This window comes from Pleurodeles waltl, chromosome 6 (assembly GCF_031143425.1).
Source record: "Pleurodeles waltl isolate 20211129_DDA chromosome 6, aPleWal1.hap1.20221129, whole genome shotgun sequence".
Taxonomy (NCBI): domain Eukaryota; kingdom Metazoa; phylum Chordata; class Amphibia; order Caudata; family Salamandridae; genus Pleurodeles; species Pleurodeles waltl.
The window spans coordinates 1,447,518,954-1,447,536,190 of record NC_090445.1 but is presented as its reverse complement, the minus strand read 5'-3'; positions in this window follow the sequence as shown (position 1 = coordinate 1,447,536,190).

Sequence of the window (17,237 nt, the reverse complement as noted above, 5' to 3'; positions counted from 1 at the left end):
CCACAAGCCAACCCATCTTGGATTCCCCTAGGTCTGTAGTTTTAAAAAATGCACCAGTTTGGTAGATTTCCCTAGGTGCCGGCTGAGCTAGAGGCCAAAATCTACAGGTAGGCACTTTGCAAAAAACACCTGTGTTCTTTAAAAAAATGTGATGTGTCCACGTTGTGTTTTGGGGCAGTTCCTGTTGCGGGCGCTAGGCCTACCCACACAAGTGAGGTATCATTTTTATCGGGGGACTTGGGGGAACGCTGGGTGGAAGGAAATTTGTGGCTCCTCTCTGATTCCAGAACTTTCTGTCACCGAAATGTGAGGAAAACGTGTTTTTTTACCCAAATTCTGAGGTTTGCAAAGGATTCTGGGTAACAGAATCTGGTCAGAGCCCCACAAGTCACCCCATCTTGGATTCCCCTAGATCTCTAGTTTTCAAAAATGCACAGGTTTGGTAGGTTTCCCTAGGTGCCGGCTGAGCTAGAGGCCAAAATCTACAGGTAGGCACTTTGCAAAAAACACCTCTGTTTTCTTTCAAAAAATGTGATGTGTCCACGTTGCGTTTTGGGGCATTTCCTGTTGCGTGCGCTAGGCCTACCCACACAAGTGAGGTATCATTTTTATCGGGAGACTTGGGGGAACGCTGGGTGGCATGAAATTTGTGGCTCCTCTCTGAATCCAGAACTTTCTGTCACCGAAATGTGAGGAAAACGTGTTTCTTTAGCCAAATTCTGAGGTTTGCAAAGGATTCTGGGTAACAGAATCTGGTCAGAGCCCCACAAGTCACCCCATCTTGGATTCCCCTAGGTCTCTAGTTTTCAAAAATGCACAGGCTTGGTAGGCTTCCCTCGGTGCCGGCTGAGCTAGAGGCCAAAATCTACAGGTAGGCACTTTGCAAAAAACACCTCTGTTTTCTTTAAAAAAATGTGATGTGTCCACGTTGTGTTTTGGGGCATTTCCTGTCGCGGGCGCTAGGCCTACCCACACAAGTGAGGTATCATTTTTATCGGGAGACTTGGGGGAACGCTGGGTGGCATGAAATTTGTGGCTCCTCTCTGAATCCAGAACTTTCTGTCACCGAAATGTGAGGAAAACGTGTTTCTTTAGCCAAATTCTGAGGTTTGCAAAGGATTCTGGGTAACAGAATCTGGTCAGAGCCCCACAAGTCATCCCATCTTGGATTCCGCTAGGTCTCTAGGTTTCAAAAATGCACAGGTTTGGTAGGTTTCCCTAGGTGCCGGCTGATCTAGAGGCCAAAATCTACAGGTAGGCACTTTGCAAAAAACACCTCTGTTTTCTTTCAAAAAGTGTGATGTGTCCACGTTGCGTTTTGGGGCATTTCCTGTCGCGGGCGCTAGGCCTACCCACACAAGTGAGGTATCATTTTTATAGGGAGACTTGGGAGAACGCTGGGTGGAAGGAAATTTGTGGCTCCTCTCTGATTCCAGAACTTTCTGTCACCGAAATGTGAGGAAAACATGTTTTTTTAGCCAAATTCTGAGGTTTGCAAAGGATTCTGGGTAACAGAATCTGGTCAGAGCCCCACAAGTCACCCCATCTTAGATTCCCCTAGGTCTCTAGTTTTCAAAAATGCACAGGTTTGGTAGGTTTCCCTAGGTGCCGGCTGAGCTAGAGGCCAAAATCTACAGGTAGGCACTTTGAAAAAAACAATTCTGTTTTCTTTCAAAAAATGGGATGTGTCCACGTTGCGTTTTGGGGCATTTCCTGTCGCGGGTGCTAGGCCTACCCACACAAGTGAGGTATAATTTTTATCGGGAGACTTGGGGGAACGCTGGGTGGAAGGAAATTTGTGGCTCTTCTCTGATTCTAGAACTTTCTGTCACCAAAATGTGAGGAAAATGTGTTTTTTTAGCCAAATTTTGAGGTTTGCAAAGGATTCTGGGTAACAGAACCTGGTCAGAGCCGCACAAGTCACCCCATCGTGGATTTCCCTAGGTCTCTAGTTTACAAAAAAGCACAGGTTTGGTAGGTTTCCCTAGGTGCCGGCTGAGCTAGAGGCCAAAATCTACAGGTAGACACTTTGCAAAAAACACCTGTTTTCTTTCAAAAAGTGTGATGTGTCCACGTTGCGTTTTGGGGCATTTCCTGTCGCGGGCGCTAGGCCTACCCACACAAGTGAGGTATCATTTTTATAGGGAGACTTGGGAGAACGCTGGGTGGAAGGAAATTTGTGGCTCCTCTCTGATTCCAGAACTTTCTGTCACCAAAATTTGAGGAAAACGTGTTTTTCTAGCCAAATTCTGAGGTTTGCAAAGGATTCTGGGTAACAGAATCTGGTCAGAGCCCCACAAGTCACCCCATCTTGGATTCCCCTAGGTCTCTAGTTTTCAAAAATGCACAGGTTTGGTAGGTTTCCCTAGGTGCCGGCTGAGCTAGAGGCCAAAATCTACAGATAGGCACTTTGCAAAAAACACCTCTGTTTTCTTTCAAAAAGTGTGATGTGTCCATGTTGCGTTTTGGGGTATTTCCTGTCGCGGGCGCTTGGCCTACCCACACAAGTGAGGTATCATTTTTATCAGGAGACTTGGGGGAACGCTGGGTGGAAGGAAATTTGTGGCTCCTCTCTGATTCTAGAACTTTCTGTCACCAAAATTTGATGAAAATGTGTTTTTTTAGCCAAAGTTTGAGGTTTGCAAAGGATTCTGGGTAACAGAACCTGGTCAGAGCCCCACAAGTCACCCCATCTTGGATTCCCCTAGGTCTCTAGTTTTCAAAAATGCACAGGTTTGGTAGGCTTCCCTGGGTGCCGACTGAGCTAGAGGCCAAAATCTACAGGTAGGCACTTTGCAAAAAACACCTCTGTTTTCTTTCAAAAAATTTGATGTGTCCACGTTGCGTTTTGGGGCATTTCCTGTCGCGGGCGCTTGGCCTACCCACACAAGTGAGGTATCATTTTTATCGGGAGACTTGGGGGAACGCTGGGTGGAAGGAAATTTGTGGCTCCTCTCAGATACTAGAACTTTCTGTCACCGAAATGTGAGGAAAACGTGTTTTTTTTAGCCAAATTCTGAGGTTTGCAAAGGATTCTGGGTAACAGAATCTGGTCAGAGCCCCACAAGTCACCCCATCTTGGATTCCCCTAGGTCTCTAGTTTTCAAAAATGCACAGGTTTGGTAGGTTTCCCTAGGTGCCGGCTGAGCTAGAGGCCAAAACCTACAGGTAGGCACTTTGAAAAAAACACCTCTGTTTTCTTTCAAAAAATGGGATGTGTCCACGTTGTGTTTTGGGGCATTTCCTGTCAAGGGGGCCAGGCCTACCCACACAAGTGAGGTATCATTTTTATAGGGAGACTTGGGAGAACGCTGGGTGGAAGGAAATTTGTGGTTCCTCTCTGATTCCAGAACTTTCTGTCACCGAAATGTGAGGAAAACGTGTTTTTTTAGCAAAATTCTGAGGTTTGCAAAGGATTCTGGGTAACAGAATCTGGTCAGAGCCCCACAAGTCACCCCATCTTGGATTCCCCTAGGTCTCTAGTTTTAAAAAATGCACAGGTTTGGTAGGCTTCCCTTGGTGCCGGCTGAGCTAGAGGCCAAAATCTACAGGTAGGCACTTTGCAAAAAACAGCTCTGTTTTCTTTAAAAGAATCTGATGTGTCCACGTTGTGTTTTGGGGCATTTCCTGTCGCGGGCGCAAGGCCTACCCACACAAGTGAGGTATCATTTTTATCGGGAGACTTGGGGGAACGCTGGGTGGCAGGAAATTTGTGGCTCCTCTCTGAATCCAGAACTTTCTGTCACCGAAATGTGAGGAAAACGTGTTTCTTTAGCCAAATTCTGAGGTTTGCAAAGGATTCTGGGTAACAGAATCTGGTCAGAGCCCCACAAGTCACCCAATCTTGGATTCCGCTAGGTCTCTAGTTTTCAAAAATGCACAGGTTTGGTAGGTTTCCTTAGGTGCCGGCTGAGCTAGAGGCCAAAATCTACAGATAGGCACTTTGCAAAAAACACCTCTGTTTTCTTTCAAAAAGTGTGATGTGTCCATGTTGCGTTTTGGGGTATTTCCTGTCGCGGGCGCTTGGCCTACCCACACAAGTGAGGTATCATTTTTATCAGGAGACTTGGGGGAACGCTGGGTGGAAGGAAATTTGTGGCTCCTCTCTGATTCCAGAACTTTCTGTCACCGAAATGTGAGGAAAATGTGTTTTTTTAGCCAAATTTTGAGGTTTGCAAAGGATTCTGGGTAACAGAACCTGGTCAGAGCCGCACAAGTCACCCCATCGTGGATTTCCCTAGGTCTCTAGTTTACAAAAAAGCACAGGTTTGGTAGGTTTCCCTAGGTGCCGGCTGAGCTAGAGGCCAAAATCTACAGGTAGACACTTTGCAAAAAACACCTGTTTTCTTTCAAAAAGTGTGATGTGTCCACGTTGCGTTTTGGGGCATTTCCTGTCGCGGGCGCTAGGCCTACCCACACAAGTGAGGTATCATTTTTATAGGGAGACTTGGGAGAACGCTGGGTGGAAGGAAATTTGTGGCTCCTCTCTGATTCCAGAACTTTCTGTCACCAAAATTTGAGGAAAACGTGTTTTTCTAGCCAAATTCTGAGGTTTGCAAAGGATTCTGGGTAACAGAATCTGGTCAGAGCCCCACAAGTCACCCCATCTTGGATTCCCCTAGGTCTCTAGTTTTTAAAAATGCACAGGTTTGGTAGGTTTCCCTAGGTGCCGGCTGAGCTAGAGGCCAAAATCTACAGGTAGGCACTTTGCAAAAAACACCTCTGTTTTCTTTCAAAAAGTGTGATGTGTCCATGTTGCGTTTTGGGGTATTTCCTGTCGCGGGCGCTTGGCCTACCCACACAAGTGAGGTATCATTTTTATCAGGAGACTTGGGGGAACGCTGGGTGGAAGGAAATTTGTGGCTCCTCTCTGATTCTAGAACTTTCTGTCACCAAAATTTGATGAAAATGTGTTTTTTTAGCCAAAGTTTGAGGTTTGCAAAGGATTCTGGGTAACAGAACCTGGTCAGAGCCCCACAAGTCACCCCATCTTGGATTCCCCTAGGTCTCTAGTTTTCAAAAATGCACAGGTTTGGTAGGCTTCCCTGGGTGCCGACTGAGCTAGAGGCCAAAATCTACAGGTAGGCACTTTGCAAAAAACACCTCTGTTTTCTTTCAAAAAATGTGATGTGTCCACGTTGCGTTTTGGGGCATTTCCTGTCGCGGGCGCTAGGCCTACCCACACAAGTGAGGTATCATTTTTATCGGGAGACTTGGGGGAACGCTGGGTGGAAGGAAATTTGTGGCTCCTCTCAGATACTAGAACTTTCTGTCACCGAAATGTGAGGAAAACGTGTTTTTTTAGCCAAATTCTGAGGTTTGCAAAGGATTCTGGGTAACAGAATCTGGTCAGAGCCCCACAAGTCACCCCATCTTGGATTCCCCTAGGTCTCTAGTTTTCAAAAATGCACAGGTTTGGTAGGTTTCCCTAGGTGCCGGCTGAGCTAGAGGCCAAAATCTACAGGTAGGCACTTTGAAAAAAACACCTCTGTTTTCTTTCAAAAAATGGGATGTGTCCACGTTGTGTTTTGGGGCATTTCCTGTCACGGGGGCCAGGCCTACCCACACAAGTGAGGTATCATTTTTATAGGGAGACTTGGGAGAACGCTGGGTGGAAGGAAATTTGTGGTTCCTCTCTGATTCCAGAACTTTCTGTCACCGAAATGTGAGGAAAACGTGTTTTTTTAGCAAAATTCTGAGGTTTGCAAAGGATTCTGGGTAACAGAATCTGGTCAGAGCCCCACAAGTCACCCCATCTTGGATTCCCCTAGGTCTCTAGTTTTCAAAAATGCACAGGTTTGGTAGGCTTCCCTCGGTGCCGGCTGAGCTAGAGGCCAAAATCTACAGGTAGGCACTTTGCAAACAACAGCTCTGTTTTCTTTAAAAGAATCTGATGTGTCCACGTTGTGTTTTGGGGCATTTCCTGTCGCGGGCGCAAGGCCTACCCACACAAGTGAGGTATCATTTTTATCGGGAGACTTGGGGGAACGCTGGGTGGCAGGAAATTTGTGGCTCCTCTCTGAATCCAGAACTTTCTGTCACCGAAATGTGAGGAAAACGTGTTTCTTTAGCCAAATTCTGAGGTTTGCAAAGGATTCTGGGTAACAGAATCTGGTCAGAGCCCCACAAGTCACCCAATCTTGGATTCCGCTAGGTCTCTAGTTTTCAAAAATGCACAGGTTTGGTAGGTTTCCTTAGGTGCCGGCTGAGCTAGAGGCCAAAATCTACAGATAGGCACTTTGCAAAAAACACCTCTGTTTTCTTTCAAAAAGTGTGATGTGTCCATGTTGCGTTTTGGGGTATTTCCTGTCGCGGGCGCTTGGCCTACCCACACAAGTGAGGTATCATTTTTATCAGGAGACTTGGGGGAACGCTGGGTGGAAGGAAATTTGTGGCTCCTCTCTGATTCCAGAACTTTCTGTCACCGAAATGTGAGGAAAACGTGTTTTGTTAGCCAAATTCTGAGGTTTGCAAAGGATTCTGGGTAACAGAATCTGGTCAGAGCCCCACAAGTCACCCCATCTTGGATTCCCCTAGGTCTCTAGTTTTCAAAAATGCCCAGGTTTGGTAGGTTTCCTTAGGTGCCGGCTGAGCTAGAGGCCAAAATCTACAGGTAGGCACTTTGCAAAACACACCTCTGTTTTCTTTCAAAAAGTGTGATGTGTCCACTTTGCGTTTTGGGGCATTTCCTGTCGCGGGCGCTAGGCCTACCCACACAAGTGAGGTAGCATTTTTATAGGGAGACTTGGGAGAACGCTGGGTGGAAGGAAATTTGTGGCTCCTCTCTGATTCTAGAACTTTCTGTCACCAAAATGTGAGGAAAATGTGTTTTTTTAGCCAAATTTTGAGGTTTGCAAAGGATTCTGGGTAACAGAACCTGGTCAGAGCCGCACAAGTCACCCCATCGTGGATTTCCCTAGGTCTCTAGTTTACAAAAAAGCACAGGTTTGGTAGGTTTCCCTAGGTGCCGGCTGAGCTAGAGGCCAAAATCTACAGGTAGACACTTTGCAAAAAACACCTGTTTTCTTTCAAAAAGTGTGATGTGTCCACGTTGCGTTTTGGGGCATTTCCTGTCGCGGGCGCTAGGCCTACCCACACAAGTGAGGTATCATTTTTATAGGGAGACTTGGGAGAACGATGGGTGGAAGGAAATTTGTGGCTCCTCTCTGATTCTAGAACTTTCTGTCACCAAAATTTGATGAAAATGTGTTTTTTTAGCCAAAGTTTGAGGTTTGCAAAGGATTCTGGGTAACAGAACCTGGTCAGAGCCCCACAAGTCACCCCATCTTGGATTCCCCTAGGTCTCTAGTTTTCAAAAATGCACAGGTTTGGTAGGCTTCCCTGGGTGCCGACTGAGCTAGAGGCCAAAATCTACAGGTAGGCACTTTGCAAAAAACACCTCTGTTTTCTTTCAAAAAATGTGATGTGTCCATGTTGTGTTTTGGGGCATTTCCTGTCACGGGGGCCAGGCCTACCCACACAAGTGAGGTACCATTTTTATAGGGAGACTTGGGAGAACGCTGGGTGGAAGGAAATTTGTGGTTCCTCTCTGATTCCAGAACTTTCTGTCACCGAAATGTGAGGAAAACGTGTTTTTTTAGCAAAATTCTGAGGTTTGCAAAGGATTCTGGGTAACAGAATCTGGTCAGAGCCCCACAAGTCACCCCATCTTGGATTCCCCTAGGTCTCTAGTTTTCAAAAATGCACAGGTTTGGTAGGCTTCCCTCGGTGCCGGCTGAGCTAGAGGCCAAAATCTACAGGTAGGCACTTTGCAAAAAACAGCTCTGTTTTCTTTAAAAAAATCTGATGTGTCCACGTTGTGTTTTGGGGCATTTCCTGTCGCGGGCGCAAGGCCTACCCACACAAGTGAGGTATCATTTTTATCGGGAGACTTGGGGGAACGCTGGGTGGCAGGAAATTTGTGGCTCCTCTCTGAATCCAGAACTTTCTGTCACCGAAATGTGAGGAAAACGTGTTTCTTTAGCCAAATTCTGAGGTTTGCAAAGGATTCTGGGTAACAGAATCTGGTCAGAGCCCCACAAGTCACCCAATCTTGGATTCCGCTAGGTCTCTAGTTTTCAAAAATGCACAGGTTTGGTAGGTTTCCTTAGGTGCCGGCTGAGCTAGAGGCCAAAATCTACAGATAGGCACTTTGCAAAAAACACCTCTGTTTTCTTTCAAAAAGTGTGATGTGTCCATGTTGCGTTTTGGGGTATTTCCTGTCGCGGGCGCTTGGCCTACCCACACAAGTGAGGTATCATTTTTATCAGGAGACTTGGGGGAACGCTGGGTGGAAGGAAATTTGTAGCTCCTCTCTGATTCCAGAACTTTCTGTCACCGAAATGTGAGGAAAACGTGTTTTGTTAGCCAAATTCTGAGGTTTGCAAAGGATTCTGGGTAACAGAATCTGGTCAGAGCCCCACAAGTCACCCCATCTTGGATTCCCCTAGGTCTCTAGTTTTCAAAAATGCCCAGGTTTGGTAGGTTTCCTTAGGTGCCGGCTGAGCTAGAGGCCAAAATCTACAGGTAGGCACTTTGCAAAACACACCTCTGTTTTCTTTCAAAAAGTGTGATGTGTCCACTTTGCGTTTTGGGGCATTTCCTGTCGCGGGCGCTAGGCCTACCCACACAAGTGAGGTAGCATTTTTATAGGGAGACTTGGGAGAACGCTGGGTGGAAGGAAATTTGTGGCTCCTCTCTGATTCTAGAACTTTCTGTCACCAAAATGTGAGGAAAATGTGTTTTTTTAGCCAAATTCTGAGGTTTGCAAAGGATTCTGGGTAACAGAACCTGGTCAGAGCCGCACAAGTCACCCCATCGTGGATTTCCCTAGGTCTCTAGTTTACAAAAAAGCACAGGTTTGGTAGGTTTCCCTAGGTGCCGGCTGAGCTAGAGGCCAAAATCTACAGGTAGACACTTTGCAAAAAACACCTGTTTTCTTTCAAAAAGTGTGATGTGTCCACGTTGCGTTTTGGGGCATTTCCTGTCGCGGGCGCTAGGCCTACCCACACAAGTGAGGTATCATTTTTATAGGGAGACTTGGGAGAACGCTGGGTGGAAGGAAATTTGTGGCTCCTCTCTGATTCCAGAACTTTCTGTCACCAAAATTTGAGGAAAACGTGTTTTTCTAGCCAAATTCTGAGGTTTGCAAAGGATTCTGGGTAACAGAATCTGGTCAGAGCCCCACAATCACCCCATCTTGGATTCCCCTAGGTCTCTAGTTTTCAAAAATGCAGAGGTTTGGTAGGTTTCCCTAGGTGCCGGCTGAGCTAGAGGCCAAAATCTACAGATAGGCACTTTGCAAAAAACACCTCTGTTTTCTTTCAAAAAGTGTGATGTGTCCATGTTGCGTTTTGGGGTATTTCCTGTCGCGGGCGCTTGGCCTACCCACACAAGTGAGGTATCATTTTTATCAGGAGACTTGGGGGAACGCTGGGTGGAAGGAAATTTGTGGCTCCTCTCTGATTCTAGAACTTTCTGTCACCAAAATTTGATGAAAATGTGTTTTTTTAGCCAAAGTTTGAGGTTTGCAAAGGATTCTGGGTAACAGAACCTGGTCAGAGCCCCACAAGTCACCCCATCTTGGATTCCCCTAGGTCTCTAGTTTTCAAAAATGCACAGGTTTGGTAGGCTTCCCTGGGTGCCGACTGAGCTAGAGGCCAAAATCTACAGGTAGGCACTTTGCAAAAAACACCTCTGTTTTCTTTCAAAAAATGTGATGTGTCTACGTTGCGTTTTGGGGCATTTCCTGTCGCGGGCGCTAGGCCTACCCACACAAGTGAGGTATCATTTTTATCGGGAGACTTGGGGGAACGCTGGGTGGAAGGAAATTTGTGGCTCCTCTCAGATACTAGAACTTTCTGTCACCGAAATGTGAGGAAAACGTGTTTTTTTAGCCAAATTCTGAGGTTTGCAAAGGATTCTGGGTAACAGAATCTGGTCAGAGCCCCACAAGTCACCCCATCTTGGATTCCCCTAGGTCTCTAGTTTTCAAAAATGCACAGGTTTGGTAGCTTTCCCTAGGTGCCGGCTGAGCTAGAGGCCAAAATCTACAGGTAGGCACTTTGCAAAAAACACCTCTGTTTTCTTTCAAAAAATGTGATGTGTCCACGTTGCGTTTTGGGGCATTTCCTGTCGCGTGCGCTAGGCCTACCCACACAAGTGAGGTATCATTTTTATCGGGAGACTTGGGGGAACGCTGGGTGGAAGGAAATTTGTGGGTCCTCTCTGATTCCAGAACTTTCTGTCACCGAAATGTGAGGAAAACGTGTTTTTTTAGCAAAATTCTGAGGTTTGCAAAGGATTCTGGGTAACAGAATCTGGTCAGAGCCCCACAAGTCACCCCATCTTGGATTCCCCTAGGTCTCTAGTTTTCAAAAATGCACAGGTTTGGTAGGTTTCCCTAGGTGCCGGCTGAGCTAGAGGCCAAAATCTACAGGTAGGCACTTTGAAAAAAACACCTCTGTTTTCTTTCAAAAAATGGGATGTGTCCACGTTGTGTTTTGGGGCATTTCCTGTCACGGGCGCCAGGCCTACCCACACAAGTGAGGTATCATTTTTATAGGGAGACTTGGGAGAACGCTGGGTGGAAGGAAATTTGTGGTTCCTCTCTGATTCCAGAACTTTCTGTCACCGAAATGTGAGGAAAACGTGTTTTTTTAGCAAAATTATGAGGTTTGCAAAGGATTCTGGGTAACAGAATCTGGTCAGAGCCCCACAAGTCACCCCATCTTGGATTCCCCTAGGTCTCTAGTTTTCAAAAATGCACAGGTTTGGTAGGCTTCCCTCGGTGCCGGCTGAGCTAGAGGCCAAAATCTACAGGTAGGCACTTTGCAAAAAACAGCTCTGTTTTCTTTAAAAAAATCTGATGTGTCCACGTTGTGTTTTGGGGCATTTCCTGTCGCGGGCGCAAGGCCTACACACACAAGTGAGGTATCATTTTTATCGGGAGACTTGGGGGAACGCTGGGTGGCAGGAAATTTGTGGCTCCTCTCTGAATCCAGAACTTTCTGTCACCGAAATGTGAGGAAAACGTGTTTCTTTAGCCAAATTCTGAGGTTTGCAAAGGATTCTGGGTAACAGAATCTGGTCAGAGCCCCACAAGTCACCCAATCTTGGATTCCGCTAGGTCTCTAGTTTTAAAAAATGCACAGGTTTGGTAGGTTTCCTTAGGTGCCGGCTGAGCTAGAGGCCAAAATCTACAGATAGGCACTTTGCAAAAAACACCTCTGTTTTCTTTCAAAAAGTGTGATGTGTCCATGTTGCGTTTTGGGGTATTTCCTGTCGCGGGCGCTTGGCCTACCCACACAAGTGAGGTATCATTTTTATCAGGAGACTTGGGGGAACGCTGGGTGGAAGGAAATTTGTGGCTCCTCTCTGATTCCAGAACTTTCTGTCACCGAAATGTGAGGAAAACGTGTTTTGTTAGCCAAATTCTGAGGTTTGCAAAGGATTCTGGGTAACAGAATCTGGTCAGAGCCCCACAAGTCACCCCATCTTGGATTCCCCTAGGTCTCTAGTTTTCAAAAAAGCCCAGGTTTGGTAGGTTTCCTTAGGTGCCGGCTGAGCTAGAGGCCAAAATCTACAGGTAGGCACTTTGCAAAACACACCTCTGTTTTCTTTCAAAAAGTGTGATGTGTCCACTTTGCGTTTTGGGGCATTTCCTGTCGCGGGCGCTAGGCCTACCCACACAAGTGAGGTAGCATTTTTATAGGGAGACTTGGGAGAACGCTGGGTGGAAGGAAATTTGTGGCTTCTCTCTGTTTCCAGAACTTTGTGTCACCAAAATTTGAGGAAAATGTGTTTTTTTAGCCAAATTTTGAGGTTTGCAGAGGATTCTGGGTAACAGAACCTGGTCAGAGTCCCACAAGTCACCCCATCTTGGATTCCCCTAGGTCTGTAGTTTTAAAAAATGCACCAGTTTGGTAGATTTCCCTAGGTGCCGGCTGAGCTAGAGGCCAAAATCTACAGGTAGGCACTTTGCAAAAAACACCTGTTTTCTTTAAAAAAATGTGATGTGTCCACGTTGTGTTTTGGGGCAGTTCCTGTTGCGGGCGCTAGGCCTACCCACACAAGTGAGGTATCATTTTTATCGGGGGACTTGGGGGAACGCTGGGTGGAAGGAAATTTGTGGCTCCTCTCTGATTCCAGAACTTTCTGTCACCGAAATGTGAGGAAAACGTGTTTTTTTAGCCAAATTCTGAGGTTTGCAAAGGATTCTGGGTAACAGAATCTGGTCAGAGCCCCACAAGTCACCCCATCTTGGATTCCCCTAGATCTCTAGTTTTCAAAAATGCACAGGTTTGGTAGGTTTCCCTAGGTGCCGGCTGAGCTAGAGGCCAAAATCTACAGGTAGGCACTTTGCAAAAAACACCTCTGTTTTCTTTCAAAAAATGTGATGTGTCCACGTTGCGTTTTGGGGCATTTCCTGTCGCGGGCGCTAGGCCTACCCACAAAAGTGAGGTATCATTTTTATCGGGAGACTTGGGGGAACGCTGGGTGGAAGGAAATTTGTGGCTCCTCTCTGATTCCAGAACTTTCTGTCACCGAAATGTGAGGAAAACATGTTTTTTTAGCCAAATTCTGATGTTTGCAAAGGATTCTGGGTAACAGAATCTGGTCAGAGCCCCACAAGTCACCCCATCTTGGATTCCCCTAGGTGTTTAGTTTTCAAAAATGCACAGGTTTGGTAGGTTTCCCTAGGTGCCGGCTGAGCTAGAGGCCAAAATCTACAGGTAGGCACTTTGAAAAAAACAATTCTGTTTTCTTTAAAAAAATGGGATGTGTCCACGTTGCGTTTTGGGGCATTTCCTGTCGCGGGCGCTAGGCCTACCCACACAAGTGAGGTATCATTTTTATCGGGAGACTTGGGGGAACGCTGGGTGGAAGGAAATTTGTGGCTCTTCTCTGATTCTAGAACTTTCTGTCACAAAAATGTAAGGAAAATGTGTTTTTTTAGCCAAATTTTGAGGTTTGCAAAGGATTCTGGGTAACAGAACCTGGTCAGAGCCGCACAAGTCACCCCATCGTGGATTTCCCTAGGTCTCTAGTTTACAAAAAAGCACAGGTTTGGTAGGTTTCCCTAGGTGCCAGCTGAGCTAGAGGCCAAAATCTACAGGTAGGCACTTTGCAAAAAACACCTGTTTTCTTTCAAAAAATTTGATGTGTCCACGTTGTGTTTTGGGGCAGTTCCTGTTGCGGGCGCTAGGCCTACCCACACAAGTGAGGTATCATTTTTATCAGGGGACTTGGGAGAACGCTGGGTGGAAGGAAATTTGTGGCTCCTCTCTGATTCCAGAACTTTCTGTCACCAAAATTTGAGGAAAATGTGTTTTTTTAGCCAAATTTTGAGGTTTGCAGAGGATTCTGGGTAACAGAACCTGGTCAGAGTCCCACAAGTCTCCCCATCTTGGATTCCCCTAGGTCTCTAGTTTTAAAAAATGCACCAGTTTGGTAGATTTCCCTAGGTGCCGGCTGAGCTAGAGGCCAAAATCTACAGGTAGGCACTTTGCAAAAAACACCTATTTTCTTTAAAAAAATGTGATGTGTCCACGTTGTGTTTTGGGGCAGTTCCTGTTGCGGGCGCTAGGCCTACCCACACAAGTGAGGTATCATTTTTATCGGGGGACTTGGGGGAACGCTGGGTGGAAGGAAATTTGCGGCTCCTCTCTGATTCCAGAACTTTCTGTCACCGAAATGTGAGGAAAACGTGTTTCTTTAGCCAAATTCTGAGGTTTGCAAAGGATTCTGGGTAACAGAATCTGGTCAGAGCCCCACAAGTCACCCAATCTTGGATTCCGCTAGGTCTCTAGTTTTCAAAAATGCACAGGTTTGGTAGGTTTCCTTAGGTGCCGGCTGAGCTAGAGGCCAAAATCTACAGATAGGCACTTTGCAAAAAACACCTCTGTTTTCTTTCAAAAAGTGTGATGTGTCCATGTTGCGTTTTGGGGTATTTCCTGTCGCGGGCGCTTGGCCTACCCACACAAGTGAGGTATCATTTTTATCAGGAGACTTGGGGGAACGCTGGGTGGAAGGAAATTTGTGGCTCCTCTCTGATTCCAGAACTTTCTGTCACCGAAATGTGAGGAAAACGTGTTTTATTAGCCAAATTCTGAGGTTTTCAAAGGATTCTGGGTAACAGAATCTGGTCAGAGCCCCACAAGTCACCCCATCTTGGATTCCCCTAGGTCTCTAGTTTTCAAAAATGCCCAGGTTTGGTAGGTTTCCTTAGGTGCCGGCTGAGCTAGAGGCCAAAATCTACAGGTAGGCACTTTGCAAAACACACCTCTGTTTTCTTTCAAAAAGTGTGATGTGTCCACTTTGCGTTTTGGGGCATTTCCTGTCGCGGGCGCTAGGCCTACCCACACAAGTGAGGTAGCATTTTTATAGGGAGACTTGGGAGAACGCTGGGTGGAAGAAAATTTGTGGCTCCTCTCTGATTCCAGAACTTTGTGTCACCAAAATTTGAGGAAAATGTGTTTTTTTAGCCAAATTTTGAGGTTTGCAGAGGATTCTGGGTAACAGAACCTGGTCAGAGTCCCACAAGTCACCCCATCTTGGATTCCCCTAGGTCTGTAGTTTTAAAAAATGCACCAGTTTGGTAGATTTCCCTAGGTGCCGGCTGAGCTAGAGGCCAAAATCTACAGGTAGGCACTTTGCAAAAAACACCTGTTTTCTTTAAAAAAATGTGATGTGTCCACGTTGTGTTTTGGGGCAGTTCCTGTTGCGGGCGCTAGGCCTACCCACACAAGTGAGGTATCATTTTTATCGGGGGACTTGGGGGAACGCTGGGTGGAAGGAAATTTGTGGCTCCTCTCTGATTCCAGAACTTTCTGTCACCGAAATGTGAGGAAAACGTGTTTTTTTAGCCAAATTCTGAGGTTTGCAAAGGATTCTGGGTAACAGAATCTGGTCAGAGCCCCACAAGTCACCCCATCTTGGATTCCCCTAGATCTCTAGTTTTCAAAAATGCACAGGTTTGGTAGGTTTCCCTAGGTGCCGGCTGAGCTAGAGGCCAAAATCTACAGGTAGGCACTTTGCAAAAAACACCTCTGTTTTCTTTAAAAAAATGTGATGTGTCCACGTTGCGTTTTGGGGCATTTCCTGTCGCGGGCGCTAGGCCTACCCACAAAAGTGAGGTATCATTTTTATCGGGAGACTTGGGGGAACGCTGGGTGGAAGGAAATTTGTGGCTCCTCTCTGATTCCAGAACTTTCTGTCACCGAAATGTGAGGAAAACATGTTTTTTTAGCCAAATTCTGAGGTTTGCAAAGGATTCTGGGTAACAGAATCTGGTCAGAGCCCCACAAGTCACCCCATCTTGGATTCCCCTAGGTGTTTAGTTTTCAAAAATGCACAGGTTTGGTAGGTTTCCCTAGGTGCCGGCTGAGCTAGAGGCCAAAATCTACAGGTAGGCACTTTGAAAAAAACAATTCTGTTTTCTTTCAAAAAATGGGATGTGTCCACGTTGCGTTTTGGGGCATTTCCTGTCGCGGACGCTAGGCCTACCGACACAAGTGAGGTATCATTTTTATCGGGAGACTTGGGGGAACGCTGGGTGGAAGGAAATTTGTGGCTCTTCTCTGATTCTAGAACTTTCTGTCACCAAAATGTAAGGAAAATGTGTTTTTTTAGCCAAATTTTGAGGTTTGCAAAGGATTCTGGGTAACAGAACCTGGTCAGAGCCACACAAGTCACCCCATTGTGGATTTCCCTAGGTCTCTAGTTTACAAAAAAGCACAGGTTTGGTAGGTTTCCCTAGGTGCCAGCTGAGCTAGAGGCCAAAATCTACAGGTAGGCACTTTGCAAAAAACACCTGTTTTCTTTAAAAAAAATTGATGTGTCCACGTTGTGTTTTGGGGCAGTTCCTGTTGCGGGCGCTAGGCCTACCCACACAAGTGAGGTATCATTTTTATCAGGGGACTTGGGAGAACGCTGGGTGGAAGGAAATTTGTGGCTCCTCTCTGATTCCAGAACTTTCTGTCACCAAAATTTGAGGAAAATGTGTTTTTTTAGCCAAATTTTGAGGTTTGCAGAGGATTCTGGGTAACAGAACCTGGTCAGAGTCCCACAAGTCTCCCCATCTTGGATTCCCCTAGGTCTCTAGTTTTAAAAAATGCACCAGTTTGGTAGATTTCCCTAGGTGCCGGCTGAGCTAGAGGCCAAAATCTACAGGTAGGCACTTTGCAAAAAACACCTGTTTTCTTTAAAAAAATGTGATGTGTCCACGTTGTGTTTTGGGGCAGTTCCTGTTGCGGGCGCTAGGCCTACCCACACAAGTGAGGTATCATTTTTATCGGGGGACTTGGGGGAACGCTGGGTGGAAGGAAATTTGCGGCTCCTCTCTGATTCCAGAACTTTCTGTCACCAAAATTTGAGGAAAATGTGTTTTTTAGCCAAATTTTGAGGTTTGCAGAGGATTCTGGGTAACAGAACCTGGTCAGAGCCGCACAAGTCACCCCATCGTGGATTTCCCTTGGTCTCTAGTTTACAAAAATGCACAGGTTTTTTAGGTTTCCCTAGGTGCCGGCTGAGCTAGAGGCCAAAATCTACAGGTAGGCACTTTGCAAAAAACACCTCTGTTTTCTTTAAAAAAATGTGATGTGTCCACGTTGTGTTTTGGGGCATTTCCTGTCGCGGGCGCTAGGCCTACCCACACAAGTGAGGTATCATTTTTATTGGGAGACTTGGGGGAACGCTGGGTGGCAGGAAATTTGTGGCTCCTCTCTGAATCCAGAACTTTCTGTCACCGACATGTGAGGAAAACGTGTTTCTTTAGCCAAATTCTGAGGTTTGCAAAGGATTCTGGGTAACAGAATCTGGTCAGAGCCCCACAAGTCACCCCATCTTGGATTCCGCTAGGTCTCTAGTTTTAAAAAATGCACAGGTTTGGTAGGTTTCCTTAGGTGCCGGCTGAGCTAGAGGCCAAAATCTACAGATAGGCACTTTGCAAAAAACACCTCTGTTTTCTTTCAAAAAGTGTGATGTGTCCATGTTGCGTTTTGGGGTATTTCCTGTTGCGGGCGCTTGGCCTACCCACACAAGTGAGGTATCATTTTTATCAGGAGACTTGGGGGAACGCTGGGTGGACGGAAATTTGTGGCTCCTCTCTGATTCCAGAACTTTCTGTCACCAAAATTTGAGGAAAATGTGTTTTTTTAGCCAAATTTTGAGGTTTGCAGAGGATTCTGGGTAACAGAACCTGGTCAGAGTCCCACAAGTCACCCCATCTTGGATTC